We start from the raw sequence: 20,110 nt of genomic DNA on the forward strand, positions 1-20,110 counted from the left end.
CTCCAGGCTTTTTTTTTTTTTTTGGCTGTGTTGGGTCTTCGTTGCTGTGCCCAGGCTTTCTCTAGTTGCAGCGAGTGGGAGCTACTCTTCATTGCAGTACATGGGCTTCTCTTTGCAGTGGCTTCTCTTGTTGTGGAGCACGAGCTCTAGGTGTGCAGGCTTCAGTAGTTGCAGCACACAGGCTCTAGAGCTCAGGCTCAGTAGTAGTGGCGCACAGGATTAGTTGCTCCACGGCATGTGGGATTTTCCCAGACCAGGGATCGAACCTGTGTCCCCTGCACTGGCAGGTAGATTCTTAACCACTGAGTCACCATGGAAGTCCGCAGGCTTTTTAAAAAATTAGTGCTTAAGTGTATATTATTTTCCATCCTTTAGCTTGTAATCTTTTTATCTCTCTATATACGTTGTGCACTTTTTCTGCAGGCAGCATAGAGTTAATCCTTGTTTGTTTTTTTCTTTTTGAACCTAATCTGATATTCTTTGCCTTTTAATGAGAGTATTTAGACCATTTATACTTAATGTGATTATTGATATGGTTAGGTTGAAATGTAGCACCTTGCTTTTTTTTTTGTATTTGTCCCATCTGTTCTCCATTCCCTTTTCCCTTTTTCCCTGCCTTCTTTTGAACTATTTCTTTTTCTGATTTATCTCCTTTGTCTTATGACTATTTTTTATGCTTTAGTGTTGATTTAGGGTTTATGGCTATATCCTTAACTTATTACAATATCCCTTTAAGGGATATTGTACTTCTTCACATATAGTAAAAAAAACTTTAATATTATATTTCAATTTTTCCCCTCCTGATCTTTGTGCAATTATTGTCACACCTTTTATATGTTATAAACCCCAACTCCACTATTACTATTTTGTTTAAATGATTACCTTTTTAAAAAGCTTTAAATTTAAAAAAGCAAAACCTTATACATTTACCCAGGTGTTTACCATTTCTGGTGCTCTTTATTTCCACTTGGTATTATTTTCTTTCTTCCTGAGGACTTAGCATTTCTTGTAGTGTGGGTCTAACGGTGACTAACTCTTTAAGGTTTTGAATGTCTGAAAATGTCTTTATTTCACTACCTTTTTTGAAAAATATTTTCATTAGCTATAGATTTCTAGGTTAACAGTTTTTTCTTCCATTACTTTAAAGACATTGCTCCACTGTCTTCTGGCTTGCTTTGCTTTTGATGAAAAGTCTGCTGTCGTTCTTTGTTCCTCTAAATTTATAGTTTCTTCGTTCTCTACTTTAAAATCTTTCTCGTTATTACTGGTTTTAAATTATCTGATTAATGTTGTGCCTTGATGTAATTTTCTTCATTTTTTTTTTCTTTTTTTTTTTTTTTTGGTAATTGCTAGCTTTTCATTGAGCTTCTGAGATTTGTGGGCTTATGGTTTTCATTAAATCTAGCAAATTTTCAGCCATTATTTAAAAAAATTTTTTTTCTGTTCCCTCCCTCCTTTGGAGACTCTAATTACACAATATTTTTGGCTGTTTAAAGTTATCCCACAGCTCACTGATGGGCTTTTTTCCCCAGGATTTTTGTGTGTTTTATTTTGTGTAATTTCTATTGCTGTGTCTTCAAGTTCATGCAATCTTTCTTTCTGCAGTGTCTAGTCCGCTATTAATCCTATCCAGTGTATTTTTCATCTCAGATGTTTATGTTGTCTCTAGAAGATCAATTTGGGTCGTTTTATAGCTTTCATGTCTTTTCTTAACAAATTTATGCTTCCTCTATTGAACATACAAAACTTAGTTATACTAATGTTTTTAATATATTCATTTAGTGAATATGTTATTAAAATCTTATTAAATTACTCAAATAAAATGTTTATTAACTTTATTAATATCTTTGTTTATTAAATCTGTTTCATTTCTGAGTCTATTTTTATTGATTGAATTTTCTCTTACTACTGAATTTTCTTGTTTCTTTGCATATCTGGTAAATTTTGATTGAATGCTAGACATTGTGTACTTTACCTTGTTAGGTGCTGGATATTTTGTGTTTCTTTATATATTCTTGAGCTTTGTTCTGAGTTGGAGTTAAGCGACTAGAAACAATTTGACCCTTTTCTTTTCTATTTTAATTTTTTGTCCGCGCCATGCGGCATGTGGGGTCTAACCCGTGCACCCTGCAATGGAACCGTGGCGTCTTAACCACTGGACTGCCAAGGAAGTCCCACAGTGCGACCCTGTAAACCAGAAGTCTGCAAATTATGGTGCACAAGCCAAATTTGGCCCAGAGTCTATTTATGTAAATAAAGTTTTATTAGAATACAGCCACCCCCATTCATTTACATATTGTCTATGACTGCTTTAACATTACAATGGCAGAGCTAAGTAGTTGCAGCAGAGGTCATATTGCCTGTAAAGCCTAAAGTATTTTCCATCTGGCCCTTTACTAAAAAAGTGTTGTGATTCCTCTTTAATGGCTTACTTTTAAGATTTGTTTTGTTTTGTTTTTTTTGGCCGCACAGTGCAGCTTGTGGGATCTCAGTTCCCCAATCAGGTATCGAGCCCAGGTCCACAGCAATGAAAATCTGTGTCCTAGTCACTGGACCACAAGGGAATTTCCACTTTTAAGATTTTTTAGGTAGGATCAGGGCAGCCTTTAGTCTAGGGCTAATTTTGCCTCACCACTGAGGCAATACCCTTCTGGGCACTCCATCTAATGCCACTTGTATTACAAAGTTTTTCTACTCTGAATGGTGGGGATGCACACTTCCCAGCCCTACATGAGCTAACTTTCCCTTCCCAGTGGTTTTTCTCCAAGCCTTGGGTAGTTCTCTCATAAGCACGCACTAATCAGCACTCAGCTGAAGACTCCAAGGGAACCCTCTGAAGATCTCCAGAGCTCTCTTCTCTCTGGTCCTCTGTCCTGCAAATTCTAGCTGCTTCAACCTCCCTGAATTGCCAGCTTAATCACCTCAATTCAGGGTGACTACTAAGCTGTGTCTGGGTTCCCCCTTACACTGTGGCCTTGGGCACATCATTTGTTTCCTTTATCTCAAGGTTAACTGTCTTATGCCACTTGTCACCCAATGTTTGAAAACCTTTGTTTCATACATTTTATGGGGTTTTGTTTGTTTGTTTGTTTTGCTAAGGCAGGATAATAAATCCAGTTCCTGTTACTACATCATGACTGGAAGTCATGGTAGAAGTCCCCTCAGTATGATATTCCAATTCCTTACATTTGCATTAATGTTTTATATTTTAAAATAAGTACTGACAAATCTACACTATCTCATTTCATCCTCTCCACATTGCTAAAGTGTAGAGATCACAAAAAATGCAAAAAATTTTCTGGGGTCACATTACAGAGCAGCTCATGTCTCCTAGTCATTTTCTCTTCCATAAAATATACATAATTTTTTCAAAATTTACTATATGTAATGACATAAATTACAAAAGACTGTCTTCTCTACAAAGTACACTGTAAAATAATTTATTACTAGTATCTCAAGCTTATAAAACTGAGCAATATCAGATTAAAGGATTAATAGTTACTGAATGTTGCTAATGGCCAAGTCTATCACCTCAATTAATCCTCATAAGCCTCACAACTATTATTATTTCAATTTTATAAAAGACAAACTGTGGCTAAGAAAGCCTCATTAACTTGCTTATAGTGTACTTATTGGAATCACAGCCAGAATTCAAGCCAGGCTACACTTGGTTCTAAAACTTGTGCTATCCACCATTCTGTCTGCTCTTAATTTATAGCTCTTAAAAAGCACACTTCTGGAACTAAATTCTGATAGAACACTCTAAATCTTCAGTAACAAAATGGCATTAGGAATCATTTACTAAAAATATCAGTATCTACTCACTTTTACCAAAGAACTTCTAATCAAACAAGCACTGAAAAGAAAATGAAGTATATTCTTAGAAGAAATTTCAAACCTAGTTTTTCTCCCAGTAATCCTAGAAATACATAGATGATTGAGATTTTAGTTGCTTTTTTCACTTACCTATCTCTGTGGTCACGAGGCAACAAGAGAAGGTTGTATTAGGCAAAGTCAGTAACCGCTATACAATCCATTTTCCCTATCCCACTTTCCCATCTTTGTAAACAAAACACACAAAAATTATTACTCTCGTAGAGTTCATCCTCAAGTGAAAGGGAGACAGATAAGTAAAATATATAACAGAAGGTGGTTAAAAAAATAAAATACTGGGACTTCCCTGGTGGTGCAGTGGTTAAGAATCCGCCTGCCAATGCAGGGGACACGGGTTCGAGCCCTGGTCCGAGAAGATCCCACATGCTGCAGAGCAACTAAGCCCGTGCACCACAACTACTGACCCTGCGCTCTAGAGCCCGCGAGCCACAACTACTGAACCCACGTGCCACTATTGAAGCCTGCATGCCTAGAGCCTGTGCTCTGCAATGAGAAGCCACTGCAAGGAGAAGCCCGCGCACCACAACGAAGAGTAGCCCCTGCTCGCCGCAACTACAGAAAGCCTGCATGCAGCAACGAAGACCCAACGCAGCCAAAAAATAAATAAAAACAAATTTATTTTAAAAATAATAATAAATAAATAAAGTACTGCAGTGATAGGAAGTGCTGGGAGTGTAAGGCAGGGAGAAACAGTGGTAATTTGAAATAAGGTAGTCAGGGAAGGCCTGGATACGGAGATGACAATTTTGCAAAGATTTAAAGGAGGTAAGGAAGTGAGTCATGTGGCTATTTGTGGGAACAGTAATTGCAAAACCCCAATGTAGGAACAAGAATATTGGTATGGCTAAAGCAGTGAGTGAGGGGGAGCAGTAAAAGGTTAGGTTAGATCAGAGGTAATGGGGGCCCATATCATGTAGAAGTTGATAAGCCTCTGTGAAGAGAGGCACCGGAGTCACTGGAGCAGAAAAGTAACATGATCAGACTTAAGAGTTTTAAATAATTTATCTGGCTGCCATTTGGAGAATGGGTTATAGTGGAGAAAGTGTAAAAGCAGGGAAACAAGTTAGGAGGCTATTTTAATAAAAAGATGAAGGCTTTGACCAGTATGGTAGTGGAATACATGGTGAAAAGCAGTCATCTCCTAGATATATTTAAGGCAGAGCTGACAGTATTTCCTGACAGCTGGGTGTATAGGGGATGACAGAAAGAAGAGAGGATGATGGTGCCACAGAGACTATCTGAGCAACTGGAGGAATGTAGTTGCCATTTACTGAGATGAGGAAGACTAAGGAAGAAGAAAGTTTGGTTGGAGTGGAGAGGATTAGCCACTTAATACTGTAAATGTTTTCAGTGATAGAGGGGATAATTCATTTCCCAGGTTAAAAATGTTTGTTCAAATCTATTTCAAATGTTTAGATTTCACTGAATTAAAAAAAACTACCATGAAACAGGAGATCTAAATTTTTCTTCAATATGCTACAAGAAAAAGTTACTGAACAGACATATAGCTACTCCAAATGATAAAATGAGAATAAAGCTAAATTCTCCCAATCTGCAATTCTCCCTTCATTTCATCTCATTGCCAGATTTTCACAGATAAACGAAACAGAATTTGTTATACCTCATTAGGCAAACCATTCCCATTAGTGGCTTTCTCCCAGGATGTTGTGTCCCTCTTACCATCTGCCACAAGGATGTTCTAGGTGAAGACTGTGATGTCCAACGGGATGGATGGATGTGCCACCTCAGCTCCACAGATGGCACTTTGCTCCTGCTAATCATAACCCTGATGGGAAGTCACTCCAAAGAAACAGATGGCCCCAGCCCAAGATGTGTAATTCAAACCTTCTCAAAATAACTATCACCTAATGGTATGAGAAAAAGTGAGACTATCTTTAAACTAATATAAGAACCAAATAAAAAAAAAGGTTTTGCTCTAATTCTTGTTCAGATTCCCTAGAAAAATATTCTCATGTAATTAGAAAATATACAAGGTTGGAGGTGAAGGATAAAGAAATTAAAATATCAACTTACAAAAGCCAATGATGACTATGTTGTCAATCAGGCGGGAAAAACCTAAAAACAAAAATAAAAACTATATATTAGTTTTATATAGTAGTTGTGTGTGCATTTTTAATTGTAACTTCATTGAGATAATTGCAGATTCACATGAAGTTTTAAGAGAGATTCCTCATGTCATCCTTTCATAAGTACACCCACCTCCTTCCCCACAACCTCCTTCTGTCCCTAACCCCTTGTATATCTATTTTTAACACTAAAATAACATCCATTTGTGAACAATAAGTATCTTACTCACTGTGTGTTAAGAGTCTACTGTGTAGTTGAATGTCAAATCATGAATAAGGAATTCTATTTTTCTGCATTAAAGAGTAAGTTTCAGTTTAAGGAACAAATTCTCTGAAAAGATGTTTGTTCCTCGTTACCTTAACATAGACTACTCACTTCAAAAATCAAAAGGTAAAAGGTAAGCTAAAGTAGTGACCGAACTCATAGATTTCATATTTTTAATATTTATTTTAAAATATTTTATTCTTTAGAGCAGTTTTAGGTTCACAGTAAAAATGATGGGAAGGTGGTTTTCTCGTTGCTGTTTTTTTTTTAACTTATTTTGGCTGCGCGGGGTCTTAGTTGCAGCATGCAGGATCTTTAGTTGCAGTACGCGGACTTCTTAGTTGCAGCATGCATGCAGGATCTAGTTCCCCGACCAGGGATCGAACCCAGGCCCCCTGCACTGAGAGACAAGAGTCTTATGCACTGGACCACCAGGGAAGTCCCAGGAAGGTGTTCTTAATTTCAAATTCCACTTGTTCATTGGAAATAAGGAAAGCATATATAGGAAAGCAACCGACTTTTGTATAATGAACTTGTATCCTACAATGCTGCTGTAATTGCTTATTGGTTTTGCTACTGAGGTAAGGCTAGCCTCATTGAATGAGTTAAAACGTATTCCCTCTGCTTCTATCCTTTGAAAGTGATTATAGAGAACCGGCATAATTTCTTCCTTAAATGTTTGGCAGAATTCACCAGTAAAACCATCTGGGCCTGGTGCTTTCTATTTTGGAAGGTAATTATTTACCTGAATTCTTTAATTGAGAAATCCTCTTCAATTGTCTATTTCTTCTTCTGTGTTTTAGCAGATTGTCTTTTAAAGAGTTGATCCATTTCATCCAGGTTATCAAATTTGTGGGCACTTAGTTCATTGTATTCCTTTATTATCCTTTTAATGTCCAAGGGATCTGAAGTGATGTCCCTTCATTTCTGATATGAGTAATTTGTATCCTCCCTCTTCTCTTCTTAGTTAGCCTCATTAGAGGCTTATCAATTTTACTGCTCTCTTCAATAAAACCAATTTTTGTGTCCTTGCTTTTCTCTATTGATTTCCTATTCTCAATTTCATTGATTTCTGGTCTAATTCTTATTACTTCTTTTCTTCTCCATACCTTAGATTTAGTTTGCATTTCTTTATCTAGTTTCCTAAGATGAAAACAGATTGATTCTTCCTTCCTAGCATATGCATTCAATGCTATACATTTCCTTCTAAGCACTGCTTTCTCTGCATCCAACATATTTTGATAAGTTGTGTTTTCATTTTTATTTAGTTCAAAATATTTTTAAATTTCCCAAGATTTTTTCTGACCTATGTATTATTTGTAAGTATGCTGTTTAATCTCCATGTATTTTGAGAATTTTCCAGTTGTCCTTCTATTATTGACTCTAATTCCATTGTGGTCTGAGAGCAGATATCATATGATTTCTACCCTTTTAACTTTGTTAAGATGTGTTTTATGTGGTCTACCTTGATGAATGTTCCAAGTGAGTTTTATGTGGTCTACCTTGATGAATGTTCCAAGTGAGTTTGAGAAGAATGCCAGTATGCTTGGGTTCAGGTAAGAACCCTCTTCAATGTTGAAGACTGCTGACTTCTCATTGTACTCTCACGTGTCAGGAAAAACAGCTGGCTAGTTCTCTGGCCTCTTCTCATAAGGGCACTAATCTCATTCATGAAGGCTCCACCCTCATGATCTAATTACCTCCTGAAGCCCCACCTTCAAATATCATCACATTTGGCATTAGTATTTCAACATGTAAATTTTGTGTGGACATAAACATTCAGTCCATTGTAATGACCTTATATAGAGATAAAGACAATTTAGTCATTTCTGAACCACCTCACTCTCTACAAAATCTCACACCAATAATAGCACAAGCTGGGGGAAAAGCTGGGTAGACTACTCAAAACCTATACAATTCTGTAATCAGAGAGCTAACCAAATAATAACGGGTACCTTGACCTTAACTTGGACAGCCCCAGCAGGCAGCTCAGTGTAACTGAAGAGTGACTCAGGTAATATCAAAAATGCTCAAAAACAATAGAATGGAAAGGCTACTGCAGGAGAAATGACGACAAAGGTTCAGAGATGGGGTCTCACAGCTGGGGAGAGTGACTTCACTCTAACCCTGTCAACTCAGACTCAGCTGGGTTCCAGAGCCTGCACAACTCCAGAATATTCCCTCACTCTTATTAATTTCCCATTTTCTCTACTATCTTCCAAATGACCTCCCACTCCCCACAGTTGTACATACATCTCTTTGCTAACATCCCTACTTCATGCTTCACTGAGAGAGAAAGGGAGGGGGAGGGAAGGGGGCAGAGAGAGAGAGAGAGAGAGAGAGAGAGAGAGAGAGAGAGCGCTCGCGAGAGAGCGCTACTGGGTGGAGCATCTCATCTTCCCAATGCTAAACCTACAAATTTCTCTTCCTAGCACCAAAGGTCAACCCCACCTCGCCATCCAAAGTTTTCTCTCCATTATCATCCTCTCCCTTTCTACTAGAGGTACTTCTCCCCAACACACAATCATGCTCTGGTATTTCCCAACCTTTAATAAACAAAACCTTCACTGACCTCGCATTGCCCTCCAGTTCCCACTATGTTTCACAGACTAACTTTCTCAGATTAACTTCACAGAAAAGAATTGAAAACAGATAATCCCCATTTCCTGACCTCCTATTCACTTTCCAACCCATTCCCTTGGCTCTTATCTCCACCACTCTATCAAAGAATCCTTATCAAGGTCATCAAAGCAATTCCTATTATCTTCATTTAACAAATCAGGACACTGAAGCTCAAGAGAAATTATTAGGTTGAGATAGTAAAGATACATACCTTCCCTTGGAGATAAGCAAGAGCCTAGGGCTGCCCCAAAGCACTCTTTTCAGGATATTAAACTAAGGACTTTATCTTCCACGGACCCCCACCTCTTTCCTTCCTTATGTCAACCTCCCTGTACTAAATCTCAGATTTACTTCTTAAAATACCTCATTACTTTTCATTATTTTAATTGAGAAAAAACCTTTGCTTGACCTATGAATATTTTCTGCGTAGGCCACTTGGTGTATATTATATTGATCACGACAACCTGAGAATAGGTGGGTTTATCCCCTTTATACAAATAAGAAAATTTTGGCTCAGAAAGAAAAAATACCTTCCTAATATTGGACAGTTATGAAGTAGTAGAGCTAACATTTGATCTGATCACCCAGATTCCGCTCCCCAGGCTGACTGCCTTTCATGATGGTTAGATGTCACAGTTTCTTAGTTGTTCCCATTACATGGTAACAGGGTAAGGGCATCACTAAGAGAGATATGACATAGTCCCAATACCTCCATAAGGTCAGAAAACCTAGGATTGATATAAATTTGCTACGAGCAAAAACATAAGAAACTGATTTATATATTATAATGAGGACTTTATAATAAAAGTAATAATTGTCAAGACATTCAACTCAACTTTGGTGATCAGGGCATTTTCCCCTTCTAGCTCTATCTAGGAAGCTAAATTAGTAAGCACGAGAATGGTATAGATTTACGTGCTCATTCGTATCTTACTCTCATTTTCTAGGCAACACAGATATTACACTTGCTCAGCACTGTCCTTAAACATGGGCAAGAGTGGTTCACAGCAAACCCTTCCCTCCACAGTGAAAAGTCCAAGTGTCTAAGAGGGCATACCCACCCAGGCCCAGACTCCCCTCCTAGACTATGCTCCAGGATCCTGGAACCACGGAATTCTTGTTCAAAGAGCTTCAAGCCTGCCACCAGGGACTGCACAATCCTTTCACCTAAACCTGTTACTTTTTAGGACAGATCATGCCACTCTATGTGCCACACTAGGCTCAAGAGGTGGCCAAGGGGTGGCTGTTTGTAGGGGTGTGGACATAACCAAATGTGTGCCCTTCATAGTGCAGAATTGGGCCAAGGATGTGAAGAAAAGAGAAGATGGGCCAGCTCTCCCTACACTGCCATGTTCTAAAGGTGCAGAAATCTCAAGACTAAGAAGTCCACATTCAAACCTGGTTTTCCAGGTCATTTGAGATCAATTTGTCAAGGAATGATAGAGTATTATTTTTGTAGTTAGTTTACTGTCTTAAAACTTTTAACTGTTTTGAGTCACAGTACCAGTCCTTCTGTTTATATTCCTGCTTGGACTTCTCTACCTGCTTATAGTTAGGCAGGGCCATGTGACTAGCTCTGGGCTGACAACGAACAGTTAATTACTGGCACAAGACCATTTAATATTATCTTTCCTTACCACGTAAATCGAGAAGACCAAGTATTTCAGAAAGCATACAGCCCAGGACGGTGATGCCTCACAGGCCTAAGTCTGACAGTGTGGATGGAGTAGAGCCTCCCACAAATCCACAATGGATGTTCAGTGTGAACAAGAAAATAGACTGTTCTTCTGTGAAGCCACTGAGGTTTGGGGATGGCTCATTAGCACAGATAACTTTAGCCCATCCTGACTATATAGAAATCGGTACCAGAAGTAGGATGCTTCTCTAGCAAAAACCTAAAACACATGACCATGGTTTTGTGGTCAGGAAGCAGTGAGAAAAATTATCTTAAGAGCTGGAAAGATAGTGGCGTATTTTATACAGTGGTGTATTTGGTAAAGCATTTGCTTCTGGTGCCTTGGGAGGCAGATCACCTACCTAATGAAACTGCAGCCCTAGAAGAGGTAACAAAACAAAACACTGGAAGAGTGCACTGGTTATTGGCTGCATTTGGCAAGGTATTCAAGAAAGAGATGAGCTCCAAAAAGGACTATCCAGTTTTCAAGAAGTGGAGGAATAGAGGATCAGACATTTCAGATTTGCAGTATTAAAAGAACTAACTAGGGCTTCCCTGGTGGCACAGTGGTTGGGAGTCCACCTGCTTATGCTGGGGACACGGGTTCGTGCCCCGGTCCGGGAGGATCCCACATGCAGCAGAGCAGCTGGGCCCGTGAGCCATGGCCACTGAGTCTGTGCGTCTGGAGCCTGTGCTCCGCAACAGGAGAGGCCGCGGCGGTGAGAGGCCCACATATCGCAAACAAAAAAGAACTAAATACTTCTCAACTCCCATACTAACAGTTTAAAGACTTTGAAGGTCATAAGCCTAGGAAAATCTTTTTTTTTAATTAAATTGCCTCAGGGCAATGATAGATAATGTATCCACTAAGTCATTTATATGGATAAAAAGACTGAGGAAGAAGATGAGATTAAGGGTAAAGATTTCCAAAAGAAGCAAGCCAGTCCCAAAGTAACTTTCTTTGGGTCAAGAAAGAGAGCTACAGGAATGAGAAAGCAAATCAAGGCAGCAAATCTAAGAACCATATCTCAAAACAAAAGAAAAAACTAGGGATGTATTTACTAGCACATAGAAATCGTTGGAAACAGATAAGAAAAATTCTAGATTTTGGAGAGAATTATGCTGCCAAAGAACCAGCTTATCAATTGAAGTCTTAAAATGATACTTTGGTTCCCAACCTTCTATTTGGAGGAAGTGGGCAGAAAGAGTTGCTCAGTTCCCAAGTTCAGCAAATTCTTTACTCTCCACTTCATATGTGGCTAAGGGAGAGAAAAGAAAAGAAAGAACCCTCCAAAGGGAAGATCCAGGCCTCTTAAAACAATGAACGAGAAGGTAGAATCAGGCCCTAATTAAGAAATATTTGTCCCCCTACATGTCATGATACCTGTCATGAGGGATTTCAAAATTGCTATGGACCAGTGACTCCAGTGTGTCTTCCAGGTTTCCCTTTTCCAATCTACTTTGGATATGTGGCATAGGCAAACAATAAACTAATACTTTTCATTGTGTTAAACCATTGAGCTTTTGGAGTCATTTGTTCTATAGCATAACCTAGCCTCTCCTGAGTGATACACAAGGCTCCTTAGTGTAATCCAAACAAGGTAAGTTAGTTAAATGATTTTAATGGACAGTGGTATCAAATGCTGCCAATCAGAGGAACCAACTTTACCATACTCTACATCTCAATGTAGATGTTGGGGGACCCAACAGTCTTTTCTGTCATCAAATCTTTCTCACTTGGTCATGTTAAAAATGCCACCAAATCTCTTGTGGAAAAAAACATATCCAGTAGATACATTCTTTCTTTAATTATGTAAATAGCATTTATAAGCTATAGCTATCAAATCCTGTTCTTCCTTTCTGATCTAAAAAGAGATTGTGCTCTTGTGCTTTAGATTTCTGCTCATATCAAATTCCTTCTATTATGTTGATTTTCTACTAGTTCTAGGATGCCTCACTATTGCCACTATATACTGTCTGTGTTTTTACCACAGTCACCTGCTTTTAACAGATTTATGATCTCCTTTTCATTTGGAAAACTTTTCTATTTATTTCACTTCATTTCCTACTTAAAAACGGGGATCTGAAAGTGACAGTTCAGGAGGAACCATTATACATCTGTCCATGCGCCAAAAAGGGAGGTCAGATGCTGTCTTTACTAGAATTAGCTCTACATTAGCTGTTCCTAAATCTTCCACAAAGATTTTATGTAGTCTCGGGTCCTATTTGGCCAGTGAAGTCTGACGTTTCCAATTTAAAAACAACACATATGTAATTCAGGTAATTCCATATCTTCCCAGGCAAGATATGGAAAAGACTACATCACTTTCTCTACCTGTAAAAACAATTACAGGAATAGGGATACTGGCTTCTAAACAGCTGAGAGCTTCCAACATAAGATTCACGGAATAAACATGGACTTCAACATATACAACCTTTGATCAATCTTCCTCTTCAAAATCTTGCAACCTCATGGACCAACAAGTTTCTTCTTCCTCTTTCTTATTTTAACTGAAGCAAGCATAAGAGGGGGCAAGGAATTTAGGTGATTATAAGATATTTTGAATTGCCAACCTAATAGAGGAAATCAAACGTTCCTTCTTTTACACACACACAAGATACCATCTACTCTAATTTTTAAAAATCTGAGTAACATGTTTACGCTTTAAAACTAGAATGCTTTCCATCATCTACTCCTTCGACAATGTGGGAAAAAAAAAACTGGGATTAACTGAAACAGGTAAGTCACTACAAAGCAAAACAAAACAAAAATTCCTAAAGTGTACTGGCAAAATTTATAATCTGCAACATCCAAAGACGGATCTGTATTATCTTAATAATCCCAGAAAGGTATCAGAAAAATCAACAATTTTCCTATATACTATAGATTTTTAAAATGTCACAGTGAATGATGCTCTACATCACATCCTCTGAGAATATGAACATCTTTCCCCAGATGTTTAAAAACAATTCTCTAGATTGCAGTTTTAAACATCTCTTTGATGTGACACGGTATTATCCCTAAAACATATGACACTGACTTCACGCTTCACAGAAGTACAGACAGATTTAACACAACAGCTCTACTTCACACAAGCTCTCAAAATCTCCAGCAGGAGCTAAACTAAACTAATTGCATTATGAAAACTCTGGTTATTCTTATGAAATATATGGCAGAGAGTGAAAGCAGCATGAACACTAAAGCAGTTTATATTCAGTCCCAATATTTTACTGCTGCATGCATTTCTAGAAAACCCATTGTTATGGACTGAATTGTGCCCCCCAATATTCCTATGTTGAAGCCCCCAATGTGACTGTATTTGAAGATAGAGCCTTTAGAAAGATAATTAAGGTTAAATGAGGTTGAGGATGAAGCCTTAATCCAATAGCACTGGTGACCTTAGTAGAAGACAAAGAGACACCAGAGACCACTCTCTCTCCATGCACACACTCAGTGCATAGAGGAAAGGCCATGTGAAGACACAGCAAGAAGGCAGCCACCTGCAAGTCAGGAAGAGAGCCTCATCAGAAACCAAATTTGCTAGCACCTTGATCTTGGACTTCCAGACTCCAGAACTGTGAGTACATTTATGTTGTTTAAGCCACCCAACCTGTAGTATTTTGTTATGGCAGCCCAAGCAAACTAATACATCTACCCTTCTAGGATATTTCAGAGTATTTTCCCCCAGGAATGAAAAAAGGAAGGACACTCAACACTGGGTGGGTCCAAGCCTTAATTATCAAACAGAGACCTTTTGTTTCAAGGTCTAGCAATACTAAATACTTCCTATGAAATGAAAAATCTGCATCTACTAACTGCATTAGTGGTAACCAACAGTAAAATTACCTGGAATCTAGGGGGCTTCCCTGGTGGCACAGTGGTTGAGAGTCTGCCTGCCAATGCAGGGGATACGGGTTCGAGCCCTGGTCTGGGAAGATCCCACATGTCGCAGAGCAACTGGGCCCATGAGCCACAACTACTGAGCTGGCACGTCTGGAGCCTGTGCCCCGCAACAAGAGAGGCCGCGATAGTGAGAGGCCTGCGCACCACGATGAAGAGTGGCCCCCGCTCGCCGCAACTAGAGAAACGCACAGAAACGAAGACCCAACACAGCCAAAAATAAATAAATAAATAAATAAATAAATGTATTAAAAAAATTACCTGGAATCTAGACCTCCAGTCTCTTTTCCAAAATATAAAGGACGAGAGATGTTTAGGAGCTAACCAAGACGAAAAGATGTTTCATTTGGTCTCCCTCCCACCATAGTCCACTCTATTGTAAGACCTGGGGAGCCACGTCTTTCTTTAGATTTTCTTGATTTAGGATTTCATTACCTCCCAACTGCTATGATGGCAACAGTGCCATATAAAGAAGAAACACTGGTAATTTGAGAGGAATTTTAACTAAAGATTCGAACATTGGTCTCACTAAGAAGTAGCTAACCCCGTCACTACTTGGTACTCTTCCTGTTAAGTAGATCTGGGAAAGTCTTCTATCACAGGCCTATATGTCTGATTATGAGGCTGCCATTAGAGGTAGCTGAGAGTTAATCAAATATCAAGCACTTACAAAGTGCATACAAATAGAAGCTACGGCAACGACAGCCAATTCTCCCCGATATCCGTTCTTCCCTTATTCCTTTGTAATATAATCTCTGAATTTTAAAAGGGCAGCTATACTGAAAAAAGTGAACCTTGACCCTTATCTCACATCAAAACAAAAATCTGAGATAGATCATAGAATGGATCACAAACCTAAATGTGAATGGAAAATGAATACCTTCATGACTGTGGAACAGACAAAGATTTCTAAAGCAGGATACAAAACACAGTAACTATTTAAAAAACTGATAAACTGGATTTGATTAAGAACCGTTCCTGAAAAAACATCACTAAAAGAGAAAACAGAAAAGTCAGACTGAGAAGCTATTTGCAATATACACATCCAACAAAGGACATTTTCCAGAATACAAAGAATTCCTACAAATCAATAAGATGACAAACAACCCAATAAAAATGTGTGAAAGACTTAAACAAGTACTGCTCCAAAAAATATATCTGTTTTTACCTTACCAAATTAGCCAAGATACACGTGAAAAGGTGCTCAACATTATTAATAATGAAGGAAATGCAAATGAAAACCATGAGACAGCATCTCACATCCACCAGAGGGCTTAATATGAAAAATAATAATATCAAGTGCTGGCGAAAATGTGGAACTACAGTTGTAACTCTCACTGCTACCAGGAGTGTCCATTTATTCATTCACTGTTGGTAAACTGTTCGGCAGAATTCACTGAAACTAAATACACGGCTGTTCTGTGACTTAATTCTAGTCTTACATATGTTCCCAAGCGAAATACTACAAATGTCCACCAAAACATCTGTGTATGACTATTCATAGCAGCTTTATTTATAATAGCCAAAATCAGAACACACCCACACATCTATTAACAGAATGAATAAACAAATTGTGGTATATTGATAGAATGGAATGCTAATCAGAAAAAATATATATGAGAAAGAAAGAATAAACTATACATGCATCAGCATGGATAAATTTCAAAACAACTATGCTGAATGAAAGAAGTCAGACACGAAGAAGTACATACTACTTGGTTACCCTTAAAGTTCAAGAAGAGTCAAAACTAATCTAGAGTGATGGGAATCAAAAGGGTGTTACTTCTGGGGAGGTGCTGGCTAGAAGGTGCGTGAGAGAATTTGCTTTTTCTAGATGGATGTAATATTGTCTATCTTCATGCAGTAATTATACAGGTAGTATGTTTTTAGAAAAATCATCAAGCTGTTTATTTAAGATTGGCACACTTTATATGCTCGCCCCACACCCATGTATTTTACATCTCAATAGAAAAAGTACTTCACAAAAGACAAGCAGACTATTTTTACCTAGTAAAAGTTATTAAGCAAATGCAAAATATTCTTCTCCAAAATAAAACAAATTGTGCTTAAGTTTCTATTTCACTTACCCCCAAAATAAGCTAAAATTAGATTATCAAACCTTATTCATTAGTATCAATGGAAACTTGGAAGGAAAATCCAAAGAAAATAGGAGTACATCGGTTAGTCCACAGCAACTAACTTAGTCACTGAAACGATGACTCCAAGTAGCATATTAGTAATGTAAGTGAAGCAATTTCAATGATGTGTTTCACCAAAAATACATCTGTTTAATAATTTTATTTAACTATTTATTTTTAGTACCAAGGTGGGATGACATACAAGAAATCGCAAGAGCTTTTGAATCAGACAGACCAGTTTTGCCACTTACTAACTATACTGGTGTTGGGCAAGTTTCTTAATCTCTTTGATACTGAGTTTCTTCACAACTTAAAAGAGAGACAATAACACTTTGCAAAATTGTAGCACGATTACAGCAGGTATTTAAGAGTGGTAGCTATTTAGCAATAGCTCTTTGTATGCAAAGTATCATGGCAAGTACTGGAACCCCATCTCTAAGAACCTGACCAACTGGAAGTGACATTTAGATATAAAGATTGGTGATGAAGGAAATATTTTAACAAGGGCTATAGATTACAAATTACAGGGTCCCTATCTAGCTAGTAGGACTGTGGAGTGAGTATTCTCTGAACAGAGCCTAGAAGATTTTTGGGACATTCACTTAAGACAGAGGAAATGGCATGAACAAGCATAGCCTGCCAAGAGCATTTCCTGGCAAGAAAAAGCATAGCCTCAAAAACAGTGCACTGACTTCAGGTTCTAATGAGTAGTTAAGACCACTTGTGCCGCTGGACTAATTCTGAGGAGTAAGACTATAAGGCTAGTAAAGCCACTTGGGACTAAATAGAAAAATGACCACTGTCAGGTTAAGAAGTCAAGGACCTGTTTTCTCAAATCCTGGGATGTCACTGAAGGATTCTTTCCAGTGGTCATTACACATGATAGGAAGGGAAGGAAAATCTCAATATGGGTGGAAATAGCATAGAATGATAAGGACCTAATCCAAGATGCTGAGAGGAGTGGAAAAAACAAAGATATTAGAATTCAATTTTATCAACTTCTTAAAAAGTAACAGAAATTGAGTTTCCCTGAATGATTCAAGTAGGCCTAACTTCAACTTTTAAAATGATCTTGACTGTCCCATAAGCTCCCCCAAGAGCAAAAACCATATCCCAAACTAGAAAAATACATTGCCTAGCACATTGAAAGTGCTCAATACATACTGTTGGCAAATGAATCCTTTTAAATATTCCAAACATTGAAACCTCTACGATAATACAATGTTCAAGGTAAAACATGTAGGAAAGTTAAAAATCATTTTTCCTTCCTGCTGAGTGGCCATTTTTCACAATATACGCCAAGTTTTGAATTTGCTCAATTTAATATTTTAAAAGATTCATTTGCAAAAGCTATCTCTATCTCTAGCTTTACCAAAAGAGTCAGATAGAAATTGCTCTAGAAAGTTAGGAATGTTGCCACCTCAGTTGCTAAGCCCTTGTGTAATTTATATATATATTTTTAGGAATCTATCATTCATTGTGTCCTTTGCTGTGGCAAAAGAACACCTGCTGTATGACTCATGAATATTACATGAAAAAAATTAAAGAGTAAATTAAATCCAGGTCATATATGTAAGTTTTATCCAAGAGTACAAGATGATTTCATAATAAGATAACTTGTATAATTATTAAAATAATTAAAATAACTTACCACATTAAGAAATAAAGAAAACAATGAGTACTTCCTAGGCACTAAGCACAATTCTTAGCCCTTTCTACATATTAGTTCTTTTAATCCTCTCAGCAACCTTCTATGGTAGACACTTGTTATCTACATTTTATAGATGAGAAATTTGAAATATAGGGAAGTTAAGTAATTGTCCAATATTACACTGTAGCAAGGAAGGGGCAGAACTAGGAGCTGAACTCAGGTAGGCTGGTTCCCGAGTCAGAATTCCAGTTAATAAACATAGAAAGAATAAAAGAAATGGAAATCACCACTAAAATACCACAATAATAACTGCTACAGGCAAGGTCAGTTGAATGCTAAAATTAATGAGCAAAACTTTAAGGAGAAACAGGACATTTGCACAACCTCAAAATAAATCCCTCAGAATATTTATTAACTATTATGGTAGTTTTAATATATACTCACAAATCATTTGATATTTTTCCCTCTCCTTCCCTTGAATGTGAAAAAAGAAAAACAGAACTGTTACAATGGATAAGTCTGGCAGACACTACCTAAACTGTGTAATCAAGGTTAATGTGTTGATATGGATATCATGTGCCCCCAGATATGATGCAATGACACAACATCTCTGTGGTATTCTTCCTTCAAAGTCCATAACCTCAGTCTAATTGTGAGAAAACATCAGACAAACCCAAATTGAGGGACACTGTATAAAATACATGGCCATTACTCTTCAAAAGTGGCAAGGTATCGAAAAACAAGAAAAGACTTAAAAACTGTCACAGATTAGAGTAGATTACGTGACAAGGAAATGTAATGTGGTATATGCATTATGTCCTGGAACAGAAAAAGAACATTGGTGGGAAAACTGGGGAAATCTGAATAAAGTCTATAGTTAATAGCATTGTGCCAATGTTAATTTCTTAATTCTGACAAATGCATCATGGTTATGTAAAATGTTAACATTAGAGGAAGCTAGGTGAAGCATATATAGGAACACTCTATACTACCTTTGCAACTCTTTTGTAAATTTAAAATTATTTCATAATTAAAAGTTTTAAATTTTGGTACACACTTGTGAAAACAAATTTCAGTAAACCAGAAATAGAAAAATTTCTCAATCTGGTAAAGAGCATCTACAAAAAATGTACAGTAAACATCATCCTTAAAAGTGAAATATTCTCCCTTAAGATCAGGAAAAAGTAAGGATGTCCATTTTAACACTTCTGTTAAATACTGTTCCAGTGTTTCCAGCCAGTGCAATAAGGCAAGAAAAAAAATGAATAGAAATTAGAAAGACAAATTTTTTTTTTAACAGATGACATGATTGTAGCTTTAGAAAGATCTACAAACTACCAGAACTGAAAAGTGAATTTAGCACAGTCACTAAGTACAAGCTCAATATACAAAAATCAATTACATTTCTATACTAGCAAGATGGTTGGAAAATAAAATTGAAAAAAAGATACCATTTATAATAGTATCAAAAAACTCAAGTGGCTAGAAATAAATTTAATAGTGTGTAAGTCCTCCACAGTGAAAAACATAAAACAGTGCTAAGAATAAATGAAGAACTTATTCAATTAAGAGATTTACCATGTTCATAAATTGGAAGATTCTATTAAGATGTCCATTCTCCTAAAGTTGTTCTACAGAGTCAATGCAATCCCAATCAAAAGTCTGGTAGACTTTTTCTTTAAATAGATGTTGACAAGCTCATTCTAAAATGTGCATGGAAATGCACAGCACTTAAATAGCTAAAACAATCCTTAAGAAGACCAAAACTGGAGGGTTTACAGTACTATATGTCAAGACTTAGTATAAACTATGGTAATTAAGAAAGTGCAGTACTGATGAAAGAATTGATAAATAGTTTAAGTGGAACAGATTAGAGT

The 20,110-nt window shown here is 37.3% G+C and overlaps 1 protein-coding gene across 7 annotated transcripts in view; it reads right to left on the reverse strand.

Annotated features, from left to right (window-relative positions):
- Positions 1-20,110, reverse strand: part of PLAGL1 (PLAG1 like zinc finger 1) — a 66,162-nt gene that overhangs the window by 39,632 nt on the left and 6,420 nt on the right. For 6 of the 7 annotated variants that reach the window (XM_079939682.1, XM_079939680.1, XM_079939686.1 and 3 more), the window contains one exon: positions 5,929-5,970. The gene's annotated coding sequence lies outside the window, so the exon portion shown is untranslated. Of the gene's footprint in view, positions 1-5,574; positions 5,971-20,110 lie in introns of all 7 variants that reach the window. The other variant, XM_079939681.1, reaches the window with a different exon arrangement.

Source organism: Stenella coeruleoalba, assembly GCF_951394435.1.
Source record: "Stenella coeruleoalba genome assembly, chromosome: 12".
Taxonomy (NCBI): Eukaryota; Metazoa; Chordata; class Mammalia; order Artiodactyla; family Delphinidae; genus Stenella; species Stenella coeruleoalba.